Consider the following 21,445-nt stretch of genomic DNA (forward strand, 5'->3'; position numbering starts at 1 on the left):
CTCCCGGGAGCCAAACAGCCCAGCCGTCTGCTGGCCGGCCGGCCGGCGGCGTGGACCCCTCCCTTCTGTGGGCCTGGCTCACGAGTCCAAGCCGGGAAGGTGGCTGCAGGGAGCGGAAGCCCTAGACCCCCCCGGGCCATCCAGCCGGGCGCCACAGCGCATCTCCTGGCTCGGGGAGGCCGCCGGCCGGCCACTCCGCCCCAGCGTTCCTCCCGGATCCAAGATCACCCTCCTGGCTCCCAACCTGTCAAGGCACCGAGCCGGACCCCTAGGGAGAGCCGCCGGCCAACGCGCTCAGGCCTTTGCTCTCTCGGCCCCAGACGCACTCAGAGGCGCATGCGGAGCAAGAGGTGGGACCCAGAGCTGCGCAGGCCACCAAAAAGGGCGTCTTGCCTCCCCGTCGGGGAATCGAACCCCGGTCTCCCGCGTGACAGGCGGGGATACTCACCACTATACTAACGAGGACGGCGGCGGCCGGCCACCCGGGCGCCCGCCCGCCCCCTCTCCGGCTGCCTCCCCACGCCTGCCCCTGCCTGCCCTCGACGCCCTGCCCTGCACCCGCACCCGGCCCGGGCCACCCCCTTCCCGACTCCACACCCCCGGCTTCGCTCTCCTTCCCCGCAGTGCATTTCTGGCCCCGACTCGGAGGGGACGCAGATCCACTCACGGACCTGTTTGCGCTCGGTACTTCCAGCACGCTGCCTTTTGCCCGCAAAGCGGGCATCGCGCCGGAAAGGAGGACGCGGTGTGTGGATGAACGACGGCAGTGATGTTGGTTCCGGGCGGCAGAACCAGCCATGGCAGAGGTGGAGTCCTCCCTGCGGCGATTACTGTGTCCCACGGGAGTGGTGGGTTAGGAGGAATGGGAGAACTGAGACCGACCGTGGAATCTGAACCTGGATGTGAAAAGCAAATTCTCGCCACGTCCCTGCATTGGGACCATCAGGCAATGATAGTGAGAGAGCACGCAGATACAGGTGGAGCCGGTGAGGGAGATCCAACCCCAAGCAGGTGAGAGCCTGTGCATCACACGGGAGGACAGAGTGGACTTCTCGTGTGCGTGTTTTTCCAGTTGCGTGACTGATACCCTCCCTCATATGACCCAGCGGCCAGCGTGTTACCCAGAAGTACCGTCCTCCCCCTCCTCTCCCCACCCCCATCCCTCGTTCCACTTGCCGGACACCCAGATTTCACTTACTAGTTTCCCGTTCCTGCCTTACCTTACACCTAGCCAGGATCTTCCCGTTCCTTCTCACCAGCTTCGTACCCTTCTTCTATGGGTGCTCTCCAAGGTGAATCGCACCCTCCTGCGTTGTGTGCAACTTGTATCCCAGTGCGACGTGCATTACATTAAAACTATTTAATATATCCTCCTTATACTAGCTTGTCTTTACTTCTTTAGTTTTTCCTTTCTCTGAAGACCTTTTATTTTGATTTTTTTTCCCTTTTTCAGAACTCGTCCCTTTGGCCAATCTTTTTCACACCACTTGATTCCCCGACCCCCCCATCCGGCGTCCTGGCTATATTGCAAATAGTGCCTCATATTGTTTGTGATCCTGGGAAATCAGTTCTGTGCTCTGTATTTTCTGTATTTTCTTCCTAGGCTTTTAGCTTCTGGTCATATGGGAAAGCTGGCTTTCACTTCAGTACCCATGTATTCTCTGAAGCTACTGGGCTTTCTTCCTTAGTGCAGGACGTGGATCCTCAGAGCCTGGTAAGAAAATATATGGGTGGGAAAAAGCCCTTCGGGTCTGTTGATTCAGCCATCTGCCATGACCCCTGTACCTCTAGGTAACTTGGCCTGTGAATTTTTATAAAATCTTTTGAGTCAACTGAAGATGTATCCCTGAGGAACCAGTGTGTTTCAGTCATATCTGCTTTGTTGTCTAGCAGAGAAATGGCATGCTAATATTTTCTACTTCGTGAAGATGACTTTGATCTGGTTTTACAAGCAGCTGAAGTTTCCACCTGTTTACATCTAGAAGACTAACTATATGAGGTGTACCTGTACTCGTGTTTTTCTGAGCCTAAGTCTGTGTAATGAACGATCTGTGTTTCTCTAGCCAGGAATTTCTGAGTCACGGTATCTACCCCTGGAAATGCCAGAGGGTTTCTCCAAATGCCCACAGGCTCTACAAAATTTTGAAAATTTACCTGTTCTTAGAATTTCATCCAATCAGTCAAATTACGTTCATTACTAAAACTTATTTTCTTGATTCAAAGTAACTTGCAGATTGGTTTCAATGTAAAACATTTTAGTTGTATCAAAACCGCAATGAGATACCACCTCACACCTGTCAGAATGGCTCACATTAACAACTCAGGCAACAACACAACGTTGGGGAGGATGCAGAGAAAGAGGATCTCTTTTGCACTGCTGGTGGGAATGCAAACTGGTGCAGCCACTCTGGAAAATAGTATGGAGGTTCCTCAAAAAATTAAAAATAGAACTACCCTATGACCCAGCCATTGCACTACTAGGTATTTATCCAAGGATATAGATGTGCTGTTTCAAAGGGGCACATGCACCCCAATGTTTATAGCAGCGCTATCGACAATAGTCAAAGGATGGAAAGAGCCCAAATGTCCATCGATGGATGAACGGATAAAGAAGATGTGGTATATATATACAATGGAGTATTACTCGGCAATCAGAAAGAATAAAATCTTGCCATTTACAACTACGTGGGTGGAACTGGAGGGTATTATGCTAAGGGAAATTAGTCAGAGGAAGACAAAAATCATATGACTTCATTCATATGAGGACTTTAAGAGACAAAACAGATGAGCATAAGGGAAGGAAAGTAAAAATAATACCAAAACAGGGAGGGGGACAAATCATAAGAGACTCTCAAATATAGAAAACAAACAGGGTTGCTGGAGGGACTATGGGAAGGGGGATGAGCTAAATGGGTAAGGGGCATTAAGGAATCTACTTTTGAAATCATTGCGGCACTATATGCTAACTAATTTGGATGTAAAATTTAAAAATTAATTAATTAAAAAATAAATTTATTAAATTTAAAAATGTTTAAGAAGAAATTTAGTTACTAAATTCTTATAAGTTACTAAATTCTCTACCGAGAGCCAGGGCCCATTGGCAATATTTTTGAATCACAATTGTGAGTGGAAGGAGGAGCACTGGGGGAAGTGTTCAACCTAGTCTGTATGTCCGGTCTCCAGAGGTTGTCTTCCCTCCCCCGTGGAATATTCACTACTACTTGAGAATCACATTCAGGAAGAGCTTTGAAGATCACTGCCCTTTTGAAGTTACGTTTTTAAATAAACGCTCGGCATCTGGGTTTTATAATTCACAGAGAGGTAATGTAAGTGGGTTTCATAGAAGTTTAGCGAAGTAAGAGTATCAGGCTGATGTCCCAGGCAGGGATGTCAGTTCAAATCAGCAGCAAGCTGTTTCCCCAGCACTCATTAATCCCTGCTTAGTTCTCCACTCCGTCCCGCCATTCTCCATTTCCTCCGGTGGTGAATCTGGTCTTAACTCGTGTCCAGATCTCTACTTGGGGAGAAAGAGGATGTCGCTTCCCGCTGGTGCTAAGAGATTGGGAAGAAAGGAAGCAAGGATTCTACTGTTGTAGGACAGGGATGGTTTAATGTTCTGGCTTTTAGAATCACATAACTCGGAACCTACTTGCAATCTCAAGATGAAGAAACGAACCCAGATGGCGGAACGCTAGTGTTTGGTTAATGGTCTACACATACATAGGACGTGCAAAATTTTGCCAGGGATTGTGGGTAGTCTCTGTGGCGCAATCGGTTAGCGCGTTCGGCTGTTAACCGAAAGGTTGGTGGTTCGATCCCACCCAGGGACGCCTAAAGTGAAAACCTCACTTTTTTTTTTTTCCCTTCATTTTAAAAATCAGAGTTCCATTTCCAATCCAAAATTCTGCGAATTACTTGTGTACTAAGAGAAATTCTCTGAGTGCCACATCTTATGATCAGGAGCTTTCTATGGAGAATCTAGAGGTATCTGTACTTCCCTTTCCTCTAAAATCAAAACCTTTTTCGAGCTGCTTTTTTGGCAGAATTCCACAGCAAGTGGGCCTTTGCAAATGGGCACTGCTACTACAGAAAACAGTTACGGCTCTTTTGAGTTCAGTTAATTCTTGTAGCAGATGGCAGTCACCTGGAGAAACCCAATGATCTCTGGCCGCGTTTAAAAGGGATTAAAGTGTAAAGCATTCCCTGCATTAATGTGCTCTCACGCTTATCCTGCTACTTACTTAGAACTGGACACTGCTCTTATATATAAGGCTGCAGTGAAGGTCCTAGAAATAAACCTTCAAGGCTTTGACTGTGGCTCCAACGCTTCTCGTTTCATATTGTGCTCTCTTTTGGTGATCTTGTTGACTTTCAAATTTGTGTCTCCAGAACCTCTCTGAGTTCTAAACCTACCCACGCCTCCACCTGCCTGCTTCACGTGACCCGTTGCCCTCAGGGTTATCCTCTCCCAAGCAGAGTTCATCTTGTCCTCATCCCCGAGGCATGAGAGTCTTTTCCAGTGTTTCCTCTCTTAGTGAATGGCATTACCACCACCTTTAGGGAAACAAGCCAGATGGGAAGGGGACTTCCTTCAAGTCTTTTTCCCTCACCCAGCAAATCCATTCGTCATCAAGTTCTTCCAATTTAACTTCTCTGCCTTCCATTCCTGTTAGTCCACTGCCAGGTTCCCTCGGGGACTGGACCCGGGTCACCTTGAGAAGTCCTGTTATAGTGCAAGGAATGTGTTGCCAGGACTCCTGTCTGTGAGTGTTCTCATGCCAGGAATTCCTGTGAGCTGGACTTTCCCCTCAGCCAAAGCTGACCTTTCATCTCTCAGATGCCCTTCTTAGCTCAGAAGTCAGGACAGGAAGACCACAGAAACGAAACTGTTGGCTAAATCAAACTTTCTCCCTGAAGGCTTTTCGAAAAACACGAAATCCTGGCTTGTCCCTAGTCTCTAAATATGTACCTGTTATTCATCTATTTATTCATGCACACATACATTCATTCAACAAACATATGTTGACAACTCTTATATGCCAGGCACTCTGTAAAGAGCTGTAAATAAAATGATGAGTGAGAAAACAGATACAGTTACCATACTTTTTCAGTTCATAACCTACTTTCTGAAATTCCTACCAAGATCAGTGTGATCCAACTGTGCCCCCTGGGGGAATTTCCAGAACAAATGGGGCACCATGGTCCCTAAATCTTTCTCCTGCCGTTTACAAAGCTATGGAGGCTCCAAGGCTATTCTATGTACTCGCCCCATATTGGCCGAAAGAACTTGTCTTCTGGAATCATCCAAATCCGTTGTACTGCCAGGTTTTCAGACTCAGGAGAGCAGGGCAGGGTCTCTGACTGCCTAGAGTTGAACTCCCCAAAGTGCTGCACCCAGGAGCTGGCAGTTAACCCAGGAGTACAGTCTGGTGTTTGGCCACAAGTTATTCAATAGGAAATGCCAGCCCATGGACTCTGCCTGATCTTTGTAATGAGTTAGACTTTCTGCTGTTAGGTTAAAGCTTGGTGGTTCACAGTCCACCCAGAGACTGCTGTCCTTTGAGCCACAAACATGCTTCCTTTGCCTGCAGAACTCCATGTTCCCCCTCTCTTCGTAAGCTCCTTATCTCATTTCTGAGTTGTTCCTGCTATACCTGAGGCCCCGTGAGTAGTTTCTTCTTGGTCAAAAGACTTTTGAGTGAAAGAATAAGTTATCCGGCCCCCACATCTCCAACATACAGTGTTGGGACAGGCATGGGTCAACCTCTGTTGACACTCCCATTCGAAAGAGAGAAATTGAAGACCAATGGTCCACATCAACTCTGACATCCAGTCAGATTCATGTGGCCAGTTCCTTGATTAAGCCCCATTACTACTTACTGGGAATTCCTCACTTCTGCTTCCTGAATTCTGCTTACTTTTCCAGAGGAATAGTCGGTGTTCACAGCTGATCATTTGCTCAGCCTGCTTCCTGCTCATAGGAGTTTGCAGGTCCAGAGGCTTCTTTTAATTTTGTACTGCCTCTGTCCTTTTCGGTCCAAGCTGATATACTTCCTTTAAAAGCTTGAAGAGTTTCTTATAAATATATCAATATATACTTCACTTATTAGGCAAAAGCCACACTCACAAATCTCTTTGAGATCAGCCCTTTTCTACATTGGGCCCCTGGTAAGGTTGCTGTGGGTCAATGTCCTTAAGATCCTTAAAAGCCTTCTTAACAGGAAGGGTCTCTGAGGCAAGCCCTTAAGATTCATAAAAGGCCTTCTTTCTTTCTGAAAAAGTCTAGGAGGCACTCCTTCAATCTTCTTGAGGTGCAAAGGCTTCTGTAGATACAGATTTAGGTTCCTCTTTCCCCTGGACCATGTTTCCTGACAGCACCTGCGTTTGATCTCCTTGGCCCTCCCTTTCTTCCTGAAGCATTTGCTGGATGGAAACTGTCCCAAGTCTTACATTTTGTCCAAATTCCAGCCGAAAACTGAATACTCAGTCCTTACTTCATGTCTCCTTTCTAGTGTTTCATTATAGGCAGTGTAGAGGAGGAAAAATTCTTCTTGGTTCTTTTAGCTAGAAGGTACTTCCCCAGATTCTGATTCAAGAGCCAATGATGTGTAGACTCATAAACAGTTTAGAATTCCTTTATCCAGGAAGTCAAAGCTAGCGTGTAGTTTTGACAGATTCTGTAGTTTCCTTCCCAGACTCTTTCTTTGGCATGAGTTTGGCTATATTTCTGGCCTCCTAGCTCCCCTTTGGTTATTCCCTTTATCTGAGTCTGGTTGTTAATTCTCATAAATCTATGACCGCCCAGTGATCTCTCAATTAATTCCTTTTCTGCTTAATTTGCTAAAGTTTATTTATGCATTTTCTATCCAAGACCACTAATATTTAGACATCAGTAACAGAAAAATATGGGTATACGAAATAGGTGAAAGGGCTTTGTTGGCTGGAAAGCAGGAAAGATATTTTGAATACTCTGGAAAGGGAGTCTAACACCCCAAGAACTGCTGTGTAGCAGTGAAGGGTCATCTGTTGCCATCTGGGAACCTGCATTGCTAATGACTTAGGACTTTGTCCCAGGTGTGAGAAATTTAAAGGCTCAGAAAGTCTCCTTTTAAAACAGTCTTAAAAAAAGAGAATGGTGTAATCAGTCCCCTACATTTTCAAGTTATGGCACCATTTAAAATGAAGAGACTTTAGTGACCTCCAAAAGGTATATGTAAAACTGTTTGGCTTTGTTTCCTTTTTTTTTGGTGTTTTTTTTTTCTTGAGAGAGAGAGAGAGCCCACACAAGTGGGAGAGGGGCAGAGAGGGGAGAGAAAGAGTCCCAAGCAGGCTCTGCGCTGTCGGTGTAAAGCCTCACGTGGGGTTCCATCTCAGGAACCCGTGAGATCATGACCTGAGCCTAAATCAAGAGTCAGATGCTTAACTGACTGAGCCACCCAGGCACCCCTCACCTTGTTTGTTTTTTTTTTTTTTAACACTTTAGTGTTAAACCAACTGCCCATATTTAAAATATATAATAAAGGAGCACCTGGGTGGCTCAGTTGGTTGAGTGTCCAACTTCGGCTCAGGTCATGATCTCATGGTTCTTGGGTTTGAGCCACATTGGGCTCTGTGCTGACAGCTCAGAGCCTGGAGCCTGCTTCCAATTCTGTGTGTCCCTCTCTCTCTGCTTCTTCCCTGCTTGTTCTCTGTCTCTCTCAAAAATCAATAAACATTGAATAAATTAAATAAATAAATAAATAAATAAATAAAATATACAGTTTTGACATATGTACGTACTACTGAAGCCATGATTACAATCAAGATAATGAACGTACCCATCATCCCCAGAAGTGTCCTTATAGCCCTTGATAATTCCCCCTTCTGCCCTTTGCTAAGTCACGTCCCCACTGACCTGCGCAGCATCTCGAGCGATTACGGATCTGCTTATTGCCACTGTAGATTAGTTGGCATTTTCTAGATTTTACATAAATGGAGTCATACCGAAGGTCCTCTTTTTCCTTTGGTATCATGAATCTTGTTAATTTTAGTCATTCTAGAACACATGTGGTGTTAACTCCATACCCACTAAGATTGCTGTCACTTTAAATACAACAACAACAATAGAAAATAGAAAGTGTTGGCAGGAAGGAGAAATGAGGACCACCAAACATTGCTGGTGAGAATGTAAATGACCCAACGATTTTACTTACTAGGTATATACCCAGAGTAATTAAAACCAGGGGCACCAAGGGGCGCCTGGGTGTCTCAGGTGGTTTGAGCCCTGTGTCAGGGTCTATGCTGACAGCTCAGAGCCTGGAGCCTGCTTCAGATGCTGTGTCTCCCTCTCTCTCTGTCCCTCCTCGGTTCTTTCCCCCTGCTCTGTCTCTGTCTCTGTCTCTCAAAAAATAAATATACGTTTAAAAAAAAAAAAAAAAAACCTAGCTACTCAAACTAGTCCTTGCATGTGAATGTTCACAGCGCCACTACTCACAGCGGCCAAGAGGGAGAAACAACCAAAAGTTCCATCACTGGGTGGATGTATAAACATGTCTCATATACACACAATGAAATGTTAATCAGCCATAAAAAGGAATGGAATTAACATTTAAATGATACATGTCGCAGCATGAAGGAACTCCAACCACAAGCTAAGTAAAAGAAGCCACAGACAGAATGTTACCTGTTGTATGATTCCGTGTAAATGAAATATCCCGAATAGATAAGTCCACAGGAACAGAAAGCAAGATGATGGCTTCCAGGAGGAGCGTGTGTAGAGGAGTAATTGCTTCATGGATGTGGGGCTTTATTTTGGGATGATGAATATGTTTTAGAACTAGATAGTTAAGGTAGTTACACAAAGTTACTTGTTACATTGTTAATGTACTAAGTAACTGAGTACTACTCAGTAACTGAATAGTTCCACTCTAAAATAGTTAAACTTCTATGCATGCCACTTAAAAAAAAAAAAAACTCAGCCGCAGAGTCCTTGAAGTCCAATGGTCAGCTGGTTTGACCATAAATCAGTATATTGGTGGTTCGAGTCCCCTGGGGGAGGTGTGTTGGTAACCTGCTATTCTCCAGCCCTGTTGTTGCTCTGTCAGAACGGACTTTTTCTTTTTAATTCATCCCTCTTATGTGACCGGATGAAAGCAATTTTGCACTATATCCAGACAGAGCAGAGGCAAAGGCAAAAGTGCTCTGAAGAAGCAACTATCCTACACTGAAGCCTAACCAAGGCAGATCTCTCTTCTGTCTCTTCTGTGTGTTTAGTATAAGGCATCACCTTCTAAGATGTTTAATTATATGTGTCTACCTGACTGGGTCATAGGGTGCCCAGATATTTGGTCAAACATTATTTGGAGTGTTTCTTTTTTGTTGTTTTTAATTTTTTTTTAATTTATTTTTGAGAGAGAGAGAGACATGGGGAGGGACACAGACAAAGGGAGACACAGAATCAGAAGCAGGCTCCAGGCGGTCAGCACAGAGCCCAACGCGGGGCTCGAACTCACGAACGTGAGATCATGACCTGAGCCGAAGTCGGAGGCCTAACCGACTGAGCCACCCAGGTACCCCTGGAGTGTTTCTGTGCCGATGTTTTTGGATGGAATTAACATTTAAGTCAGCAGACTGAGTAAAGCTTATTGCCCTGGCTAATGTGGGTGGGCCTCATCCAATCAGATGAGAGAACTCCTCCTGCCGGACTGCCTTTGAACTAGGATATTGAGTTTTTCCTGCTTTTGGACTTGGACTGGAACACCAGCTCTTCCTGGGTCTCGAGCGTACTGGCCTTGGTCTTTGGACTTGAACTACACCAGCAGCTTCCCTGGTTCTCAGGCCTTCAGACTCCAACTGGACCCACCGACTCTCCTGGGCCTCCAGCTTGCCAGCTCACTTTGCAGACCTCGACACTCCATGATCATGTGATCTTCAGATACAGAAACATATATAGATATAGATAAAGATACAGATATACATGTAGGAACAGGTATAGGTATAGATATACACACAGACATAGATACAAATATACGTGTGGATGTCGATCTCCGATTGGTTCTGTGTCTCTGAAGAACTCTGATACACCAGGCAAGCAGGTGCCTTCTTCTCCCTCCTCTCATTAACTCCTAGCAGATCTGAGGGTTCCTCAAATTACAGGAAACAGAAACAACTTTACAATTTCTTTTTTTTTTTTAATTGGAAACATGCTACTGAATACAATTTTAAGGAAAAACTGCATACCTGTTACCTGCTAGCCCACTACCTTAAACCACACGCGGGCTGCTTTGAGCTGCTGAGGTGAAAATACCCCCCAAAGAACTTGGCAGTGTCCTCACCAGAGGGAGCGCCACAGAGGTTAAAACAGAAAGGACCGGACGTTAAACGGATATGGTGGGTAGAAAAGGTTCTGAGCTTATTTCCAAGGGTGCTGTGGGGGTGGGGCCATGGGAAAGGTTCCTGGTTGGGGGAATGGAGGAAGATGACTTAGTTTGGGGGAGCATGACTTTAGATCCTCCCAGTGGTGGGGTAAGGAGCTGAGAGCTCTGTTGGGGGTGGGCCTGGAAGGTCAGAGAAGCAGTGCAAACGGAATACAAAAGGGAAGAGTCCAAAAGACCCTCCATTGGTGCCTCACATTTGTGATTGCGGGGGGAACAGTACAAATGGAGGGCCACATACCATATGTCTAGATGCTTTAAATTGATCAATTAAGCTCATAAGCAGTAACATACAATGAGAGCTTTCCATCTACATTGACAAAAATATTTTCTTGAGGACCTGTGGGTCCAGATTTGCATTTAGAATTGTGAGACTCCTCATAGTTCTGCCTGAGCACCGTGGCCCAGGAAAGACCCTCTCCTCTCAATTCTAGCTCCTTCCTGCACTGAGAGGGGTCCTGTGCAGGTGTATGGGCACCAGGATCTGTTCGAACCCCTGCAAACAGCCTCCCTTTGGCCACCTGTCCAGACTTACTTGCACGCACCGGAGGCTAACCCACCTCCACCTCGTGGGTGGGGGAGAGGGGCGCCCTAACCAAACGTCAGCCATTTGTGCAGGTCATTCTACGTCCCAAATAACAGAGCCTGGCCCGGGGGAGGGGGGCGGCTCCCGGTGGGCGTGTCCCCTTGGCCCTGAATGTTCCTCCCTTTGCGCAGGGGAGGGCCATCGTCGGAGAAGATCAGGAACAGGATCCTTTTTGGGGGGTGAGGGAGCAAAAGAGAGACATGGGTTTCCTCAATCAACCACGGGGAACCTTGAAGTGAGAGACGCACAAATATTTTAGGAATGAAGAGGGGGGAAAAAAGAAAGAAACCCGAGCGAGCCCTGCGGTCAGAGGGAGTCGGTGACGAAAATGTAGGAAAAAGTGTCCTCTTCCCTGGCTTGACTTGTGACAGTCTTTTTTGCAACTTTTCTGCCACTAAAGTTTCCTGCCACCCTCTGACCCACGTGGCAGTCGCTGCATCCAGCACCACACACCCCCCTACAGAACATTCTCCAGACGTTTCTAAAGGCCCCTAACAGGTGGCTGCATCATTCTTAAGATCTTATTCTAGGAGTTGCCGCTCAGGGATGCCAAACACCTCTCCCTGGTGGTCTAGTGGCTAGGATTCGGCGCTTTCACCGCCGCGGCCCGGGTTCGATTCCCGGTCAGGGAAGCGGGTTGTGCCTTCCTTCTTTTTTTTCTCCCCCCCCCCCCCCCCCTTTTCCTTTCTGTCCACCACTAACATTTTGCTACTGTTACGGCTCCTGAGCCTGGTTACCCCCAAGGCCGGTTGCACGCAGCCTTGCAGGCCAGCCAGTGCTCCCGTGGCTCCCCACTCCTGCCCGCCAAGGCCAAGCTCACGGATCCCCGGATTAAGACGATGCCTCGCAGAATCTGCCTGCCTCTCAAGCTTTTCCCAGGTGATCCTGAAATCAGTGCTGAGAACCGCAGGACAAAGTCACCAGGGAGCCAAAGACTGGTGTCATATGAGTTGCTATACGTCTTTGTATTATAGTTCCTGTCTTACAGGTAAAATGAACTAATCAACATATAGAAATGTATTCTTGCGCTTACAAAAGACCGAACGGCCCCAGATCTGGTTAAATCACCTGAGCTGTCTACACCTCTCGCATGTACCTTAGGGTTTCAATGAACAGGGAAAAAATTACATCCATTACTAAAACCGTACCTATGCCAATCAAACCGTAATAGATGTGAGGGTCATTTGATAGAACCCGTTTCATGTAGAAATTTTCTTAGATGGAAAAAACAAATCCATAATTCCCAATAGAGTGAGGCAGAGGCGAGTTTGGCTAGGCTTAGAGAAATTTTTCATTCTTCACATACACCCCGTGTACCCCATTCCCGTGATATTGACACACCTCGGGACAGGATGGCATGTGAGGTGCGCGCACGTGAGCCTTGGTCAAAACCGAGTTGTTGGCGGCAACAGCAGAATGTCGGTGGGGATCAGAAAGAAAACGAACTTCCCTGACCGGGAATCGAACCCGGGCCGCGGCGGTGAAAGCGCCGAATCCTAGCCACTAGACCACCAGGGAGCGGTGCTTAACAAACGTAAGTAGCGCCTTCTGGAAAAGGAGCTTAGGACTGATTCTGTGTCTTGGAATTCGGGGGGGATGTCCGGGAAATGTCCTTGAAATTTTAAATAACCTTTAAATGTGGGTTTCGTAACAGAGTCCATTGGAACCAGGGCGCCTGCGTATGAGCAGATAAGATACCAGCAACATTCGTGTCGACCTTCCTCGTGGCGCATTTGTACCTAGCATTTGCTACCTTTGATGAACACAGAATTCGGGATGGACCCACTGCCGCAATGGGAGTTCAGAGACTTAAGGCGAGTGCACAGTAAGCACGTTGTCTTGGTGACAGAATAAACTGACCCGCCAGCCCCGAGGCCACGCTTTCCTTTCCAAGCAGAATTTGCTTCAAACGCAAAAAGAAGGTTATGGCGTTCTAAGCAAAAAGACCAAAGACCAAATAATCCTATCATATCCTTTCTTCCCTCACTTCCTGTATTAGCCAACTGCTTAGGGGGGAAAGGATGACACAGAAGGAAAGGTGAAGACAGCACAAGCCAGAGTTCCTTTTCCTTCCAGTCCTTCCTTCCATATCAGCAAGCTGAAGGCAGAAAATGGCGGTAGGATGGGCATATTCAGGAGTAAAACAAAAACAGTTAAGTCTGTGCAACATGTTCTGGGAGTGCCGGGAGAGGGGACCCCCCTCTTACACTGCTGGTGGGAATGCCAACTGGGGCAGCCACTCTGGGAAACAGTATGGAGGTTCCTCAAAAAGTTAAAAATAGAACTACCCTGGGGCGCCTGGGTGGCGCAGTCGGTTAAGCGTCCGACTTCAGCCAGGTCACGATCTTGCGGTCTGTGAGTTCGAGCCCCGCGTCGGGCTCTGGGCTGACGGCTCGGAGCCTGGAGCCTGTTTCAGATTCTGTGTCTCCCTCTCTCTCTGCCCCTCCCCCGTTCATGCTCTGTCTCTCTCTGTCCCAAAAATAAATAAAAAACGTTGAAAAAAAAAAATTAAAAAAAAAAAAATAGAACTACCCTGACCCAGCAATTGCACTACTAGGTATTTACCCAAGGGATACAAAAATACAGATTTGAATGGGCACATGCACCCCCATGTTAATAGCACTATCAACAACTGTGGAAATTATGGAAATTTCCAAACTATGGAAAGAGCCCGAATGTCCATCGACAGATGAATGGATAAAAAAGATGTAAGATATATATATATTATATATATACATATATATATAATATATATATATTTATATATATATTTATATTATATATAATATTTATATTATATAGATTATATATATTATATATAATTTATATTATATATAATATAGATATTTATATTTATATTTATATAAACAATGGATTATTAGTCATCAAAAAAAATGAAATCTTGCCAGTTGCAAGGATGTGGATGGAGCTAGAATGTATTATGCTAAGGGAAATAAGTTAGAGAAAGACAAATACCGTAGGTTTTCACTCGTATGTGGAATTTAAGAAACAAAACGGATGAACATAAGGGACGAGAGGGGAAAAAAAGAGAGGAAGGCAAACCATAAGAGACTCTTAAGTACAGAGAACAAACTGAGGGTTGCTGAAGGGAAGGTGGGGGGGGGGGATGAGCTAATTGGGTGATGGGTACTAAGGAGGGCCTTGTGATGAGCACTGCGTATTGTATGTAAGTGATGCATCACTAAATTCTACTTCTGAAACCGATATTGCACCATATATTAACTAACTAGAATTGAAATAATTTTTTTTTTCATTCATGTGCATGATTCTGGTGATTCTGCCTATGAGTTAAACGCTTTTGTATTTGCGCAGCCAACCAAAACCAAATCCGGACTTAGTTAAGGAGAGACTTCTCAAAAAAGACTACCGCAATAGAGAGAATGCCCCAATCTCAGAAATCTGCAAGTATCTCAAAATCAAACAGCAAAGGGCGTTTCTGTCATAGGGTGAGGTAAGCAGAGCTTAGCAGAAACTTTTAAGGGGAAGTTGAGGCAGCAAGGGAGAGTGAACAGAACATGATGATGCTGCACCTTCCCAGGAAATGTGTTTCCCTTTGGTCACCCGATTGTCAGGATCAGCTAGTAAATGGGACATGTTCTGCATAGGGGTGCCTGCTCAATCTTGGGGACACATCCAAGTCCAAGGCCCTACGGGGAGGAGAGAAGCTTGACTATAGGAGCTCAAGATAAAGCAGAAGAGGGGCACCTGGGTGGCTCAGTCGGTTAAGTGTCCAACTGCAGTTTAGGCCATGATCTCCTGGTGGGTGAGTTCGGGTCCCGCGTTGGGCTCTGTGCTGACAGCTCAGAGCCTGGAGCCCGCTTTGGATTCTGTCTCCTCCAACTCTCTCTGCCCCTCCCATGCTCATGCCCTGTCTCTCAATAATAAATAAACGTTAAAAAAAATTTTAAGAAAAAAACAGATAAAGTAGAGGATAAGAAATGGGCCTTGTACAATATAAAGATGACATGTAACATTTGTGCAAATCATTTTAATTTTTCTTCACACAGAACGACATTAAATAGCAAGTAAAAACGACACCACGACAAGTTGGGAGGGAGGCCATGGAACAAAGGGAAAAGCTTTATATTTCACTACCTTTCACGGCCCTTTTCCTGCCGCTTTCTGCACCAGGCCTAAGAGCTCAGGAAGCCCAGGCTGCAACTCCCAGCCAGGCGTTGGGCTGGACCCTGGACCCGGTTGATCGCTCTTTTTGCTTCGCCTGTAGGATAGATGCCAACAGAGGGCTCCTTGCGATCGCCCACTGCCCTCTCCGCCAGCAGGAGCCAGGCAGGCAGGCCTCTGGCCTGAGCCCGCGGTTGGATTTTGCTGACCCACCGCTTCCGCAAGGCCAAGCCTCTGCTCTGCTCTGCCCACTCCCACACATGGGCCCCACACCCCCCAGGCCACCTCTTCGTCCCCAGTGGGAAGAGGGGCTGTCTATGACCACCTTCCACAACCTTGTGGACTTGGGAGGGGGAGGGGTGGAAAGCCCGCAGTGTTTCTGGCATTTCCACCTTGTGTGACTCCTATGCTGGTCTCTCAGAGCTAGAGGGAGAGAGAAAGAATCTCAAGCCGGCTCTGTGCTGCCAGCACGGAACCCAATGCGGGGCTTGAACCCACAAACCACAAGATCATGACCTGAGCTGAAACCAAGGGTTGGGCGTTTAAGCAACTGAGCCACGCAGGCGCCCCTACTTTTAAAATATATTTCAGGGTTATAGGTTAAAATATATTTCAGTCGGTTAAGCGTCCGACTTCGGCTCAGGGCATGTTCTCATGGTCCATGAGTTCGAGCCCCGCGTCGGGCTCTGTGCTGACAGCTCAGAGCCTGGAGCCTGCTTCAGATTCTGTGTCTCCCTCTCTCTCTGACCCTCCCTCGTTCATGCTCTGTCTCTCTCTGTCTCTAAATAAATAAACATTAAAAAATTAAAAAAAAAATAAGATCTATTTCAGAAAGAAGTTAATGAAACTAGCTTACAGAAGAGGGCTTCTAGCTTACAGAAGAGGGCTTACAGAAGAGGTTGCCAAGAAGCTGCTATCATCAGGCTGAGGGCTGGTGGATGGGAATTCCCTCCCCCGCCCTGGCACCCCCCTCCCTCAGTCCAAGGGAAGGGTCCCTTCAAGCCAGCACAGGGTCCAGCCTAATTCTCGACCTGGGTCTCGACTCTGGGTAAAAGAAAGAGTGGCTTTCAGCCGGAGCGGGGCTTTGGGAGACATGAAGCGAAGTGCTGGGCTCCCGATGATTTCCGCGTCTGGCTTTTGCCATCACCCGAGTCCGTCCTGCTACCAGGCTCTGGATCACAGTGCTGGGCCCTGGGCGGTGCCGAGGGCCGGTGCTGGGCCCAGCAGGGCCGAGCGTGAAGTACAGCCTTCCCTCTTTGAGGCGAGAGCCTGAACAAGACAAGACCTACCTGGGAAGCCCTGCCCGCGACCGCACGTGGCACCGTTGGCGGCCACCTTCAGCTTTGAACTCAGGTTGGCGGGTGCGATCCTGTCCCTGGACAACCTTTTCTGAGGTGACCATCCTGTAACCTCATCCTGAGTTGACCTGCCCCCTACGTTTCAACCTGCCTTCGTTCGTTCTCCAACTTTCTGAGTCTTAGTTTTGGTCTCTGCCGAGGGCCCCAACTCCTTCCTGGCCCCGAGTGAAAGAGAGAGAAGGTGCTAGCATCTGTCTGACTTAATAGTCAGTGTTATAAAATAATGAGGCCCCGCCCAAATGCGTAGGCAATGTGATACTGTGACGTAACGAGAAATGTATACTTTGGTCTTCATCCCAGGCTCGAGGCCAGAGCTCCTAAAACTCTTGTAATTTCCTAAGAAAGAAAAGTGCTAGGAAAACAAACAAACAAAAAAAAACCTGCTTCGGATTCTGTGTCTCCCTCTCTCTCTGCCCCTCCCCTGCTTGTTCACTCTCTGTCTCTCTGCCTGTCTCTCTCTCTCAAAAATAAACAAACATTTAAAAAAAATTCTTTTTAAAGGTGCTAGGAGCATCTTTTGTTCTAACATTTGCTCTTTGACCTGGTTCCTGTCACAGAGCTCCTAAATCCCTTGGAATTTCCTGGAGAGGCGTCTGTCATGTTTTAATGGGGTGATTCTTGGTGGGCTCCTGGATAGTCTCAGGATGGGGGTCCAGTCACCAGAAAAACCATTATGATTAAAAGTTTGGGGGGCGCCTGGGTGGCTCAGTCGGTTAAGCGTCCGACTTCGGCTCAGGTCATGATCTCAGGGTCTGTGAGTTCCAGCCCAGAGTCAGGCTCTGTGCTGACAGCTCAGAGCCTGGAGCCTGTTTCAGATTCTGTGTCTCCCTCTCTCTGCCCCTCCCCTGTTCACGCTCTCTCTCTGTCTCAAAAATAAATAAACGTTAAAAAAATTTTTTTTTTTTTTTAAAGTTTGGACATTTCAGTGACACCCCCCACCACCACCACCACCACTCTGGAGAGAGGCTGGAGACTGAGTTAATAATGGGTCATGCCTCCTTGATGAAGTCTGCAAAAGATCCCTTAGGGAGGGGGTTCAGGGAGCTTGGGGAACACAGGGAGGGCCCGGAAAGGGCAACAAAGCCCGTATCTATGCCCCTTCTACCGCACCCCTCCCTATGCATCTCTTCTGTCAGGCTATTCTTGAGTTGCATCCTTTTATAATAAAGGGACACTCTGGTAAGTAACCTGTTTTCCTTAGTTCAGTGAGTCATTCTAGCACATTGTCAAATCCCAGAAGGAGGTGGTGGGAACCTCGGGTTTATAGCTGGTTGGTCAGAAGCACAGGTGACAGCGTGCCCTTGTGATATGTACCTGAAGGGGGGCAAGGGGTGTCAGGTGGGACCGAGCCCTTAACCTGGGGGATCTGACGCTGTCTCTGCGAGCATCGTGTCAGAATTGAGCTGCTGTCCCAGGCTGGGCGTGGGGAGGCCTCCCACCCAGGTGGGGAGCGGACAGGAAGTGTTTGAGCAGAAATGAGACTCACAGGAGGAAAGACATAGGAAAGAGAAAACGGAGTTTTCCTGCCTAAGTGCCTTCTAAGTTGCGTGCTGGGCGAACATCAAGTGTATTTGTATTGTTTCGAATAGAAGCTGGCTTTCCTTACCCTGGCCAAGTCCGTCACCTGTCCCTTCCCACCTGTAGTTACCGCACGTCGCCAGCGCGGCCAGCATCCGCGGGGCAGACTGCGACTCTCCACCCCGGCGACACCTGCCGGGGCCCGCTGGGCCGGGGGCTCCCGGGGGAGGCGCGCTCGGGTTCACCGCGGCCGGCCGGCCAGCGGCTCCCAGCCTCAGAGCTTCAAGACGGATTTCCAGGCGCCCGCTGCCGGCCGGTTTCCGTAGTGTAGTGGTTATCACGTTCGCCTCACACGCGAAAGGTCCCCGGTTCGAAACCGGGCGGAAACAACCGTACTTTTTTTTTTTTTTTTTTTTATACAAACCCCCACCCCACCCCCGTCGGGAGTCCTGCGGAGGAATCCGCCGAGCCCGCGGGGACACTACCGGCGCCCGGGAGCCGGCGGCGGGTGGGCAGGTGGCTCGGCCCCGCGCGGGTCAGCAGGCACCGCCGCAGCCCTTCGGCGCGCTCCGCTGCGGGGTCCTTTTCCGGCCGGGAAAGGGAGAGTTCTTGGCTGCTCAGTGAGCGAAGCCCCTCGGTTCCTTTGCGGACCCCCGATGAGCAGGTTGTGCCTCGGACCCTGCTCGGTTCCGCCCCCTGCTCGGTTCCGCCCCCTTCGGCTGGGGCCGCGGCGGTCGCGCCTCCTGCGGACAATCTGCCAAAGCTGTGCGGGGACCCAGCCAGTGCTTGGCGACGGTCCGGCTCTCGGGTGCCGGGATCCAGGAGCCGGGCCCCCAGCCCAACCTGCCTTCACTGGGCTCTCTCCCCCATGGGTCCCCCGCCGGTTCTCAGTCGACGACAGCGATCTCCTCCCTCCCTCTTCTCTGCCCCTCCCCACGGGGATCCTAAGGCCCTCGGTTCTCAACCAGGTGAAAAGGAGACATTTTCTTCTCATTAAAGAGTTATGCTCGCCATCCAACCCCTCCCTCAGACACCTCACCAGAGAAGACAGAGGAGTAGCACATGCTCACACGAAAAGGTGTTCGACGTGGTTAACCAGAGAAACGCAAATCAAAAACACGCTGGGGTTTCACTAGACGCTGTTATTAACGCCTGCCGTATCAGGCTGTCCAGGATGCAGAGGAATCGATACACTCGTACGTGTTGGTATGAATGTAAAAGTCCACTTTGCAGTTTCTTTGAAAGTTAAACTGCTAAAATACGACTGAGCCATTCCAATCCTCGGTATTTACCAAGCAAAAAGAAAATAAATGCCCATATGAAGGCTTGTCTACAAATGTTCATAGCAGCTTTATCTGTAATAGCCAGAAACTGGAAACAACCCAAATGCCAATGAGCAGATGAAGGTAAATTGTGGTATCCCCATGCAAAAGAATACTCCTCAACCCCTCCGCAAAAAGGAATGAACTAGTGATACAACATGGACCTCAAAATAATTATGCCGAGTGAAAGCCCCACCAAAAAAGAGGGTTATAGGAGTCCATTTGTGTAAAATTCTAGAAAATGAAAACTATAATGACAGAAGCAGATCAGAGCTTGCTTGGGAAATGGGAGGATAGCAGGTGATAAGGATGAAAAGGGGGCCCAGAGGTGCCTAGGTGGCTCAGTCGATTAAGTTTTGGCCTCTTGATTTCAGCTCAGGTCACGATCTCGCAGTTCATGGGTTCAGCCCTGCATCAGGCTCTACACTGTTTGGAATTCTCTCCCTCCCTCTCTCTGCCCCTACCTCTCTCTCTCTCTCAAATGTATTTTGCGTATTTTTATTACTTTTTTAATGTGTATGTATTTCTTTCAATTTTATTTTTAGGTTTATTTATTTATGTTGAGAGAGGGAGAGGGAGCACATGAGCAGAGGAGGGGCAGAGAGAGGGGGAGAGAGAGAATCCCAAGCAGGCTCTGTACTGTCAGCACAGAGCCCGATGTGAGATCATGACCTGAGCTGAAATCAAGAGTCCAAAGCTTAACTGATTGAGCCACCCATGAGCTCCAAAATAAATAAACTTTAAATACATAAATAAAAAGGGGCCCACAGAAATTTGAAGGGGGTGATGAATATGCTCATTGTCTTAACTGTAGCAGATCTATATTGTGACTTTCATTGGCCATAGGCACCTGGACGTTGTAGGCCACTTCCTTCATAAAAACTATTTTTTTAAATATTAAAAACCTTTCGGGGTGCCTGGGTGGCTCAGTGGGTTGAGCATCCGACTTGATTTCGGCTCAGGTCCTGAGCTCCGTGCTGAGTATGGAGCCTGCTTAAGATACTTTCTCTGTCTCTCTGTTTCTCTCTTTCTCTCTCTTTCACCTGCTCATGCGGTCTCATTCCCTCTCTCTAAAATAAACAAAACAAAAACAAGGGGCACCTCGGTGGCTCAGTTGGTTGAGCATCCAACTTCAGCTCAGGTCATGATCTCACGGTTCCTGAGTTCCAGCCCCGCATCGGGCTTTGTGCTGACAGCTCAGAGCCTGGAGCCTGCTTCAGAGTCTGTGTCTCCCCCTCTCTCTGTCCCTCCAGTGCTCATGCTCTCTCTCTCTCTGTCTCTCAATAATAAATAAGCTTAAAAAAAAAGTTTGTATGAAACAAGAATATATATTCACAACATTAATTAGTTCTTGGGCAGACCTCAGGTACAGTGTTAATCTCAATTCATTGTCCTCTATCCACATGGATGGGTACAAAACTCTTTATTTTTGTCTTAATCTTCTTTCCTTTATCCCTATTCCTTACTCCCACCCCCTCTAATGTGTTTGATATGTATCTTGGATTTGTATGTATCCTTGTAAAGTGTGCAGTTGATAGGTGTGAAACACTCAGCGCTGTAACTTTAGGGTCTACCCACGTGGTTGTACGCACATTTAGTCCTTTGTTTCCAACTACTGTAAATAATTTTATAGTGAGCACCCACCCATTTTACTGTCCCTTCCCCCATGATGGATACCAGGCTGTCACGTACTCCTTGCTAGGACAAACAATGCCGTCATACATTCTTTATTAAATAAATATTTATAGAGTGTCTAAGTGCCAGGTACTGTTCTAACCCCTGGGGATTCGGTAATGACAACGAGAGACAAAAACAAATCCCTGCCTGCATGGAGTTTACGGTCCAGTGGGTGAGACAGACAATGACAAGATCAAATATATAGTATGCTCAGTGATAACAAATACTAAGAGGAAATAAAGAGGGCAGCAGAATAGGAAGTGTCGGCGATATGCATGTGGGGGGGGGGGGCATGGGAAGTTTTAGACGGCACGGCCAAGGAAGGGGTCCTGAGAATGTGACTTTTGAGTTAAAACCTACAAGAAGTGAGGAAACTAGCCCTGTAGATCTGGACGCCCAGCTTCCAGCAAGTGCAAAGGTCCTGTGGCA

General features: G+C 47.6%; 4 non-coding genes across 4 annotated transcripts; 3 read left to right on the top strand and 1 right to left on the bottom strand.

Moving 5' to 3' along the window:
• The first annotated feature begins 3,756 nt into the window (after positions 1–3,756).
• On the top strand, positions 3,757–3,830 carry TRNAN-GUU (transfer RNA asparagine (anticodon GUU)). Its single transcript has one exon. It is a non-coding gene; the product is annotated as a tRNA-Asn (tRNA).
• A 7,728-nt stretch (positions 3,831–11,558) lies between these two features.
• On the top strand, positions 11,559–11,630 carry TRNAE-UUC (transfer RNA glutamic acid (anticodon UUC)). Its single transcript has one exon. It is a non-coding gene; the product is annotated as a tRNA-Glu (tRNA).
• An 814-nt stretch (positions 11,631–12,444) lies between these two features.
• On the bottom strand, positions 12,445–12,516 carry TRNAE-UUC (transfer RNA glutamic acid (anticodon UUC)). The gene has a single exon. It is a non-coding gene; the product is annotated as a tRNA-Glu (tRNA).
• Positions 12,517–18,333: 5,817 nt separating this feature from the next.
• TRNAV-CAC (transfer RNA valine (anticodon CAC)) lies at positions 18,334–18,406 on the top strand. Its single transcript has one exon. It is a non-coding gene; the product is annotated as a tRNA-Val (tRNA).
• The last annotated feature ends 3,039 nt before the right edge of the window (positions 18,407–21,445 follow it).

This window comes from Panthera uncia, chromosome F1 (genome assembly GCF_023721935.1).
Source record: "Panthera uncia isolate 11264 chromosome F1, Puncia_PCG_1.0, whole genome shotgun sequence".
In the NCBI taxonomy this organism is placed as follows: domain Eukaryota; kingdom Metazoa; phylum Chordata; class Mammalia; order Carnivora; family Felidae; genus Panthera; species Panthera uncia.